We start from the raw sequence: 9,909 nt of genomic DNA on the forward strand, positions 1-9,909 counted from the left end.
TCAAAGATATTTTACCATTATCATGAAGTACAAAATATCACAAGAAAATAATCTCAGAATCAGTGGGATCCATTAAAGCATTTCAGAGCTATGACCTCATAATATAACAATGGTCAGAATTGAAAAATTGGCCTGGTCAGGGAGGAGAAAACAGGCTTTGGGGTAAAGGGGTTAAAATTGCTTAAAATTATTTATTTTTTCTTTTTCTTTCTTGTTAGTTTGGCTTTAACAGTTGTTTATTTTTACAAATTTGTGGTAACACTGAGGTGAACAACTACTTTTTAAACACATTTTTATTAAATACTAGATGGTGGCCCGATTCTAATGCATCGGGTATTCTAAAATATGCATGTCCACGTAGTATATTACACAGGCCACGTAGTATATTGCCCAGCCACGTAGTATATTGCCCAGCCATGTATTATATTGCACAGCCACGTAGTATATTGCCCAACCACGTAGTATATTGCCCAGCCACGTAGTATATTGCCCAGCCACGTAGTATATTGCCCAGACACGTAGTATATTGCCCAGTGACATAGTATATTGCCCAGTGACGTAGTATATTGCGCAGCCACGTAGTATATTGGCCAGTTACGTAGTATATTGCCCAGTCACGTAGTATATTGCCCAGCCACGTAGTATATTGCCCAGTTACGTAGTATATTGCGCAGCCACGTGGTATATTGGCCAGTTACGTAGTATATTGCGCAGCCACGTAGTATATTGCCCAGTTACGTAGTATATTGCCCAGTCACGTAGTATATTGCCCAGCCACGTAGTATATTGCCCAGTTACGTAGTATATTGCGCAGCCACGTGGTATATTGGCCAGTTACGTAGTATATTGCCCAGTCACGTAGTATATTGCGCAGCCACGTAGTATATTGCCCAGTTACGTAGTATATTGCCCAGTCACGTAGTATATTGCACAGCCACGTAGTATATTGCCCAGTTATGTAGTATATTGCCCAGTCACATAGTATATTGCCCAGCCACGTAGTATATTGCCCAGTCACGTAGTATATTGCTCAGCCACGTAGTATATTGCCCAGCCACGTAGTATATTGCCCAGTCACGTAGTATATTGCCCAGCCACGTAGTATATTGCCCAGTGACGTAGTATATCGCACAGCGACGTAGTATATTGCCCAGTGACGTAGTATACAGCACAGAGCCACGTAGTATATTGGCCAATCACGTAGTATATTGCCTAGCTACGTAGTATATTGCCCAGCCAGGTTTGTCACAGGTGAAAAAATAAAAAATAAACATATACTCACCTTTCCGAAGGCCCCTTGTAGTCCACGGCAGCTTGCGGTCCCACGGTTGGTATCAGAGCGCAGGACCTGTGATGACGTCGCGGTCACATGACCATGACGTCATGACAGGTCTTTCTAGCGCAGGCGCGCAGGGCCTGTGATGATGTCGTGGTCACATGACCATGACTGAAATTTACTCTCAGTAGAAGAAGTGATTTATTCGTAATCAGCCAGCAAGAAGACAGACATCAAAATTCCAACGTTTCGGCATACAATGCCTTTATCAAGGTAGTCTGTAAATGCTCAGCGTGCTGTAAATGCTCAGCGTGCTGTATGTAAAATAAATAGAGGAAGAGATAATAACTGTGAATATAGGGAAAATCCTAATATGTCATAAGCCAAAATATAGGCAATATGAACTGGATCCAAACCAATGCCGGATATTGAATTAGGGGGGTCCAAAAGTATATGGCCTCTTGCCTTAAGTGGATGCGATGCCGGCGTGCCATCATGCCCAGTAGCCACAGGACGCACGCCGGCATCGCATCGAATGCATCGGCATTGGTTTGGATCCAGTTCATATTGCCTATATTTTGGCTTACGACATATTAGGATTTTCCCTATATTCACAGTTATTATCTCTTCCTCTATTTATTTTACATACAGCACGCTGAGCATTTACAGCACGCTGAGCATTTACAGACTACCTTGATAAAGGCATTGTATGCCGAAACGTTGGAATTTTGATGTCTGTCTTCTTGCTGGCTGATTACGAATAAATCACTTCTTCTACTGAGAGTAAATTTTTGTGGACTTGTTGAGTGCCGAAGGTTGCCTTTTTCATATATTACTTTTTCCTTCGAGCACCACATCATTTGAAGAGTGCACCACTTTTGACCTTATTATTCACATGACCATGACGTCATGGCAGGTCCTTCTGTCATACCATCTTTGCCACCGGAAACTGCAGCGGAAGATGGCGGCCGGTGGGAGCGGCTCAGCGGACTATGGAGGGTGAGTATAGCAGGTTTATTTTTTTTATTATTTGTAACATTATATTTTTTACTATTGATGCTGCATAGGCAGCATCAATAGTAAAAAGTTGAGGACGCACGGGGTTAATAGCGGCGGTAACGGAGTGCGTTACCCGCGGCATAACGCGGTCCGTTCCCGCCGGCATTAACCCTGTGTTAGCGGTGACCGGAGGGGAGTATGCGGGCGACAGGCACTAAGGCTACGTTCACACTAGCGTTGTGCGCCGCTGCGTCGGCGACGCGACGCACAACGCACCGAAAAACGCGTGCAAACGCACGCAAAAACGCTGCGTTTTTCGACGCGTGCGTCGTTTTTTGACGAAAATCGGACGCAAGAAAAATGCAACTTGTTGCGTTTTCTTGGTCCGACGCTAGCGTCAAAAAAGACGCATGTGTCGGAAAACGCAACAAGCAAAAGCGCATGCGTCCCCCATGTTAAACATAGGGGCGCATGACGCGTGCGTCGCCGCTGCGTCGCCCGACGCTAGCGCGACGCACACTAGCCGAACGCTAGTGTGAACGTAGCCTAACTGCGGGGAGTAAGGAGCGGCCATTTTCTTCCAGACTGTGCCCGTCGCTGATTGGTCGCAGCAGCCATGACAGGCAGCTGGCGAGACCAATCAGCGAATGAATAACCGTGACAGAAAGAAAGAAGGACAGACGGAAGTGACCCTTAGACAATTATATAGTAGATTCAAATTTACTCTCCTTCCACAAACACATTTAAATGAAGAGGGGGCAACAAAGTGCAACCCTCCTCACCCAGTGTAACCAATCAGTGTAACCAATCAGTTCACATTAGCGTTGCGCGCCGGTGCGTCGGCGACGCAACGGCGACGCAACGCGCGACGCACCAAAAACGCGCGCAAAAACGCTGCGTTTTGCGACGCGTGCGTCGTTTTTTGACGAAAAAAGGACGCACGAAAAATGCAACTTGTTGCATTTTCGTGCGTCCGACGCTAGCGTCGAAAACGACGCACATGTCGAAAAACGCAAACAAAAAAACGCACGCGTCCCCTATGTTAAACATAGGGGCGTGTCGCCGCTGCGTCGCCGCTGCGTCGCCGACGCAACAGCGACGCACATTAGCGGACAAAGGAGTGACCTATGGTCCTGAATTGGGTCGTACGTAATGAAACGCTTCCAAACTCAAGTCAGCCTGCCTACGTCTTTGCATAAGTTGCATATGTTGTATGTGGTCATTTTGATGACGTTCATTCATTTGTTTCTGCATCCCTTGATTCAGCCATTTCCTTTCAAGCCGGGACTCCTGTTCTGTTATTCACCTGTCTCAGCTGTTCAAGTCAGTTTTTCTTTCTTACATTTTGGATTCACTTGCTCAATAAATGGTTGTTTTTGGGAGACATTCTAAAAGTCCTTAGTATTTTGACCCTTCAAAATCACCTCACACTGATCAGAGATCTAATAGGTGAATATATACTGTGTGTGTGTATATATATATATATATATATATATATATATATATATATATATATATATATATATATACATATATATATATATCAGAAGATGTGTGACTGCCTCACAGTCAAACTGTCCTAGTTGTCTATAGCAACCGATCAGAGCTCAACTTTCACTTTACCTCAGCAGCTTCAATGCTGAAAGCTGCTCTCTGGTTGCTATATGCAACCAGAAGGATCTTGCTGTGAGGATATTCTCATAAATAAGGGCCCAGTTACTTCTGTAACAGCTGTGGCTATTATTACAGACTTTAGAGCAACTTATCAGGTTGCCCCACCTTAGCAACTATATGGTTGCTGCCCCTTTAAGAGTGATTCTTTGGGTGCCGTCGCTTTAATTCTTTAAAACCATGTGGGCAAAAACTGTGGTTTTGCATTCACACAGACACCCATTTTCTCCTTTATTTCTATAGAGCATGAACTTAAGGGTGCCAAATCTCATGAAGGTGGGCGAAATTTCGTGTTTTAATGTACGCTGTATTATTAGTCTGGTGTTAAAGACGGGCTGTGTGAAATTTCACTCAAATCAGATTTGACGCTGCGGATCTGCAGCAGTTTTCCATGCGTTGTACAGTACCATGTAAACGTATGGAAAACAATATACATAGTGCACATTCTGCGGAAAAAAATGCACGGAAACGCAGCAGTGTATTTTCCGCAGCAAGTCAATTCTTTGTGTGGATTCCACAGCGGTTTACAACTGCTCCATAATAGGAATCCGCAGGTGTTATATTGCAGGTGGAATCCGCACAAAAACCGTGGTAAATCCGCGGGTAATCTGCAGTGCCGTTTACCTGCAGATTTTGCACCAATCCGCAATCCGTGTGCACATACCCTAAGTTGTCTGCAGCTGAGAATAACTGCATCGCCATCAAGTGGCTCAAATACAAATAGCATTAAAGTTCACTCCAGGAATTTCAATAAGTAGGGCTCTTAAAGGGTTATTACCAAAATGCCAAGTAATGCCTTATCCATAGACTGGGGGATAATTTGCTGACATCATGGTGTCTGACAGCTAGCACCCCTCACGGAGATCCAGCCAACGATGGTCTGGAACATACGAATACGTTTCTCAGGGACGGACCCTTTGCATCCTGTACAGAGGAGATCAATGGACAACTTGGAGATCTTTGGCTTATACTACAAGGCCATGTGCAGACAGAGGATTTTTTTTTGTTTTCTAGTGGAAAAAGCTTTGTTCTCTGAAGTGGTTTTGCAAGAGATATTTTTGCCCTGAAGTTTTGTCCTGATTCGACAGCTCCTAGTTTGGAGTAGATTCCATCAGGAGCCGCTTCACAGAAGTGAGGTGCACTTTCTTCTCTCCTACCAGGTGTTTTCTTCAGTAGCTAAAGTGGGGAAAAATACACTCAAATAACTAGATGTATAAAAAGGAAGAGTCTTTTAAAGGGAACCTGTCACCTGAATTTGGCGGGACTGGTTTTGGGTCATAGGGGCGGAGTTTTCGGGTGTTTGATTCACCCTTTCCTTACCCGCTGGCTGCATGCTAGCCGCAATACAGGTCCTTCTCAAAAAATTAGCATATAGTGTTAAATTTCATTATTTACCATAATGTAATGATTACAATTAAACTTTCATATATTATAGATTCATTATCCACCAACTGAAATTTGTCAGGTCTTTTATTGTTTTAATACTGATGATTTTGGCATACAATTCCTGATAACCCAAAAAACCTGTCTCAATAAATTAGCATATCAAGAAAAGGTTCTCTAAACGACCTATTACCCTAATCTTCTGAATCAACTAATTAACTCTAAACACATGCAAAAGATACCTGAGGCTTTTATAAACTCCCTGCCTGGTTCATTACTCAAAACCCCCATCATGGGTAAAGGTACTGTCACACTAGACGATATCGCTAGCGATCCGTGACGTTGCAGCGTCCTCGCTAGCGATATCGTCCAGTGTGACAGGCAGCAGCGATCAGGCCCCTGCTGTGCTGTCGCTGGTCGGGGAAGAAAGTCCAGAACTTTATTTCGTCGCTGGACTCCCCGTAGACATCGCTGAATCGGCGTGTGTGACACCGATTCAGCGATGTCTTCGCTGGTAACCAGGGTAAACATCGGGTAACTAAGCGCAGGGCCGCGCTTAGTAACCCGATGTTTACCCTGGTTACCATCCTAAAAGTAAAAAAAACAAACACTACATACTTACCTACAGCCGTCTGTCCTCCAGCGCTGTGCTCTGCACTCCTCCTGTACTGGCTGTGAGCGTCGGTCAGCCGGAAAGCAGAGCGGTGACGTCACCGCTCTGCTTTCTGGCTGCCCGGCGCTCACAGCCAGACCAGAGAAGCAGAGCGCCGAGGACAGACGGCTGTAGGTAAGTATGTAGCGTTTGTTTTTTTACTTTTTAGGATGGTAACCAGGGTAAACATCGGGTTACTAAGCGCGGCCCTGCGCTTAGTTACCCGATGTTTACCCTGGTTACCGGGGACCTCGGGATCGTTGGTCGCTGGAGAGCTGTCTGTGTGACAGCTCTCCAGCGACCAAACAGCGACGCTGCAGCGATCCGGATCGTTATCGGTATCGCTGCAGCGTCGCTATGTGTGACGGTACCTTAAGACTAGCGACCTGACAGATGTCAAGAAGGCCATCATTGACACCCTCAAGCAAGAGGGTAAGACCCAGAAAGAAATTTCTCAACAAATAGGTTGTTCCCAGAGTGCTGTATCAAGGCACCTCAATGGTAAGTCTGTTGGAAGGAAACAATGTGGCAGAAAACGCTGTACAACGAGAAGAGGAGACCGGACCCTGAGGAAGATTGTGGAGAAGGACCGATTCCAGACCTTGGGGAACCTGAGGAAGCAGTGGACTGAGTCTGGTGTGGAAACATCCAGAGCCACCGTGCACAGGCGTGTGCAGGAAATGGGCTACAGGTGCCGCATTCCCCAGGTAAAGCCACTTTTGAACCATAAACAGCGGCAGAGGCGCCTGACCTGGGCTACACAGAAGCAGCACTGGACTGTTGCTAAGTGGTCCCAAGTACTTTTTTCTGATGAAAGCAAATTTTGCATGTCATTCGGAAATCAAGGTGCCAGAGTCTGGAGGAAGACTGGGGAGAAGGAAATGCCAAAATGCCTGAAGTCCAGTGTCAAGTACCCACAGTCAGTGATGGTGTGGGGTGCCATGTCAGCTGCTGGTGTTGGTCCACTGTGTTTCATCAAGGGCAGGGTCAATGCAGCTAGCTATCAGGAGATTTTGGAGCACTTCATGCTTCCATCGGCTGAAATGCTTTATGGAGATGAAGATTTCATTTTTACGCACGACCTGGCACCTGCTCACAGTGCCAAAACCACTGGTAAATGGTTTACTGACCATGGTATTACTGTGCTCAATTGGCCTGCCAACTCTCCTGAACCCCATAGAGAATCTGTGGGATATTGTGAAGAGAAAGTTGAGAGACGCAAGACCCAACACTCTGGATGAGCTTAAGGCCGCTATTGAAGCATCCTGGGCCTCCATAACATCTCAGCAGTGTCACAGGCTGATTGCCTCCATGCCACGCCGCATTGAAGCAGTCATTTCTGCCAAAGGATTCCCGACCAAGTATTGAGTGCATAACTGAACATTATTATTTGTTGGTTTTTTTGTTTGTTATTAAAAAACACTTTTATTTGATTGGATGGGTGAAATATGCTAATTTATTGAGACAGGTTTTTTGGGTTATCAGGAGTAGTATGCCAAAATCATCAGTATTAAAACAATAAAAGACCTGACAAATTTCAGTTGGTGGATAATGAATCTATAATATATGAAAGTTTAATTGTAATCATTACATTATAGTAAATAATGAAATTTAACACTATATGCTAATTTTTTGAGAAGGACCTGTATTGGATTGAAGTTCATTCTCTGTCCTCCGTAGTACATGCCTGCACAAGGCAATCTTGCTTTGCGCAGGCGTGTACTACGGAGGACAGAGAATGAACTTCAATCCAATATTTCGGCCAGCATGCAGCCAGCGGGTAAGGAAAAGGTGAATCAAACACCCGAAAACTCCGCCCCTATGACCCAAAACCAGTCCCGCCAAATTCAGGTGACAGGTTCCCTTTAAGCGTTTTTAGATGATTTTTGGTGGGAGGTTTTTAAAGCCCCCAAACAAACTAATCTCTGTCTGCAAATAGCATAAAAGTAATCTGCAATAAATGTATATTTTTCTGTTTATTTAGGCTAAGTTCACATAAGCGTTCGGGGGCTTTGCGGAGGGCTGCGTACGTTCTCCGTTAAGCCCTGCCTACTTCCGCATACTTCTGCATGCATCCTGCGTACCTACGTGGATGCGTTGTTTTGACGCGCCCGCCAACCGCACGGGAACACAAGTTGCGTTTTGTGCGGACGGCGGGCGCATCAAAACGATCCATCCGCATACATCCGCATGTCCTGCATACCCAATGTTAAAGATAGGTACGCAGGACACATGCAGAAGTATGTGGAAGTAGGTAGGCTTAACGGAGAACGTACGCAGCCCTCCGCAAAGCCCCCAAGCGCAAATCTGAACCTGGCCTTAGTGGTACTTATTGCCATATTACTCATTACTCCGTACATGTAATTCTGTAATTCTGTTTGGAGGGGCTACTATTCTTCCAAGTTGCCTTCGCTAATGAGGGGACTGCAGCCCTTTCCCTTTAAGACTTGTCTGCTAGTGGCCTCCCATGTACAATACTGAAAAGTAACACATATTTGCTACATATTTCCTTCACAGTTGCTTGCTTGGCTTACTGAAGGCTCAGGCTGCTGTTTGTTTCCTATGCTTTACACTACAGCTATGCTTATTTATATCGCCCAGTTTTAGGGTAAGTGCACACGTTGGAGATTTTCTGCGGATCCGCAGCGTTTTTTTCCTCGCAGAAACGCTGAAGATCTGCAAGTGATTTACAGTACAATGTAAATCAATGGGGAAAAAAATGCTGTTCGAATAGTGCGGAGAAATCCGCACGGAAAACTCAGCAGATACAAAAAAGGACCATGTCAATTCTTTTTGCGGATCTGCTGCATTTCTGCACCTATTCCATAATATAAATCCACAGGAGAAAAAAGGAAGAAATCCGCACAAAATCCGCAAAAAAACCAGCACAAAATCCGCCAAAAAAGTGCAGATTCTGACCTGCGTTTTCTGCCTAGAAATGCAAAATCTACACAGGAAATTCCACAGTCAAATCTGCAACGTGTGTTTATAAGAAGCAGTAATATACTACACTATATAGGCACAGAGGCCAATCCACTCGGTCATATGACGACACATCATACACATCATAAGGGCAGTCTCACACGTCCAGATAATTCCGGTACCGGAAAAAATCGGTACCGGAATTATCCGTGTCCGTGTGCCCCTACGTTTCTGTGGCACATCAGTGTGGCACACGTGTGCCGCCCGTGTGCCCACTGGGTACCACACGCACCGTGCTGGGTACCACACATACCAGCATCTGGTGCTGAAGCCCCATTCATATCTTCCCTGCAGCAGCGTTTGCTGTAGAGAAGATATGAATAATTGTGTTTAAAATAAAGATCTATGTGCCCCCCACCCTCCCACCCCCTGCGTGCCCCCGCAAACCCCCCCCGCTGTTCTGAAAATACTCACCCGGCTCGCTCCCTCGCCGGCGCTGCTTCCTGTTCTGGCCGCATCTTCTCCTGTATGCGGTCACGTGGGGCCGCTCATTTACAGTAATGAATATGCGGCTCCACCCCTATGGGAGGTGGAGCCGCATATTCATGACTGTAATCGGCGGCACCACGTGACCGCTGATACAGTGAAAGATGCGGACAGAACAGGAAGCAGCGCCAGCGAGGGAGCCGGGTGAGTATTTTCAGAACAGCGGGTGGGCGCACAGGGGGTGGGAGGGCGGGGGGCACATAGATCTTTATTTTAAACACAATTATTCATATCTTCTCTACAGCAAACGCTGCTGCAGGGAAGATATGAATCGCGGTTTCAGCACCAGTGGGGGGGACAGCGCTTAATGTAGCGCTGTCTCCTGCACGGCACACGGACTGCACACGGACAACTTTAATGGGTCCGTGTAATACGCGCGATCCCACCAACACTGACATGTCTCTGTGTTTGGCACACGGAGACACGGTCCGCAAAAGATCAATGACATCTGTGTGAAACC

Source organism: Ranitomeya imitator, chromosome 4 (assembly GCF_032444005.1).
Source record: "Ranitomeya imitator isolate aRanImi1 chromosome 4, aRanImi1.pri, whole genome shotgun sequence".
Classification (NCBI taxonomy): domain Eukaryota; kingdom Metazoa; phylum Chordata; class Amphibia; order Anura; family Dendrobatidae; genus Ranitomeya; species Ranitomeya imitator.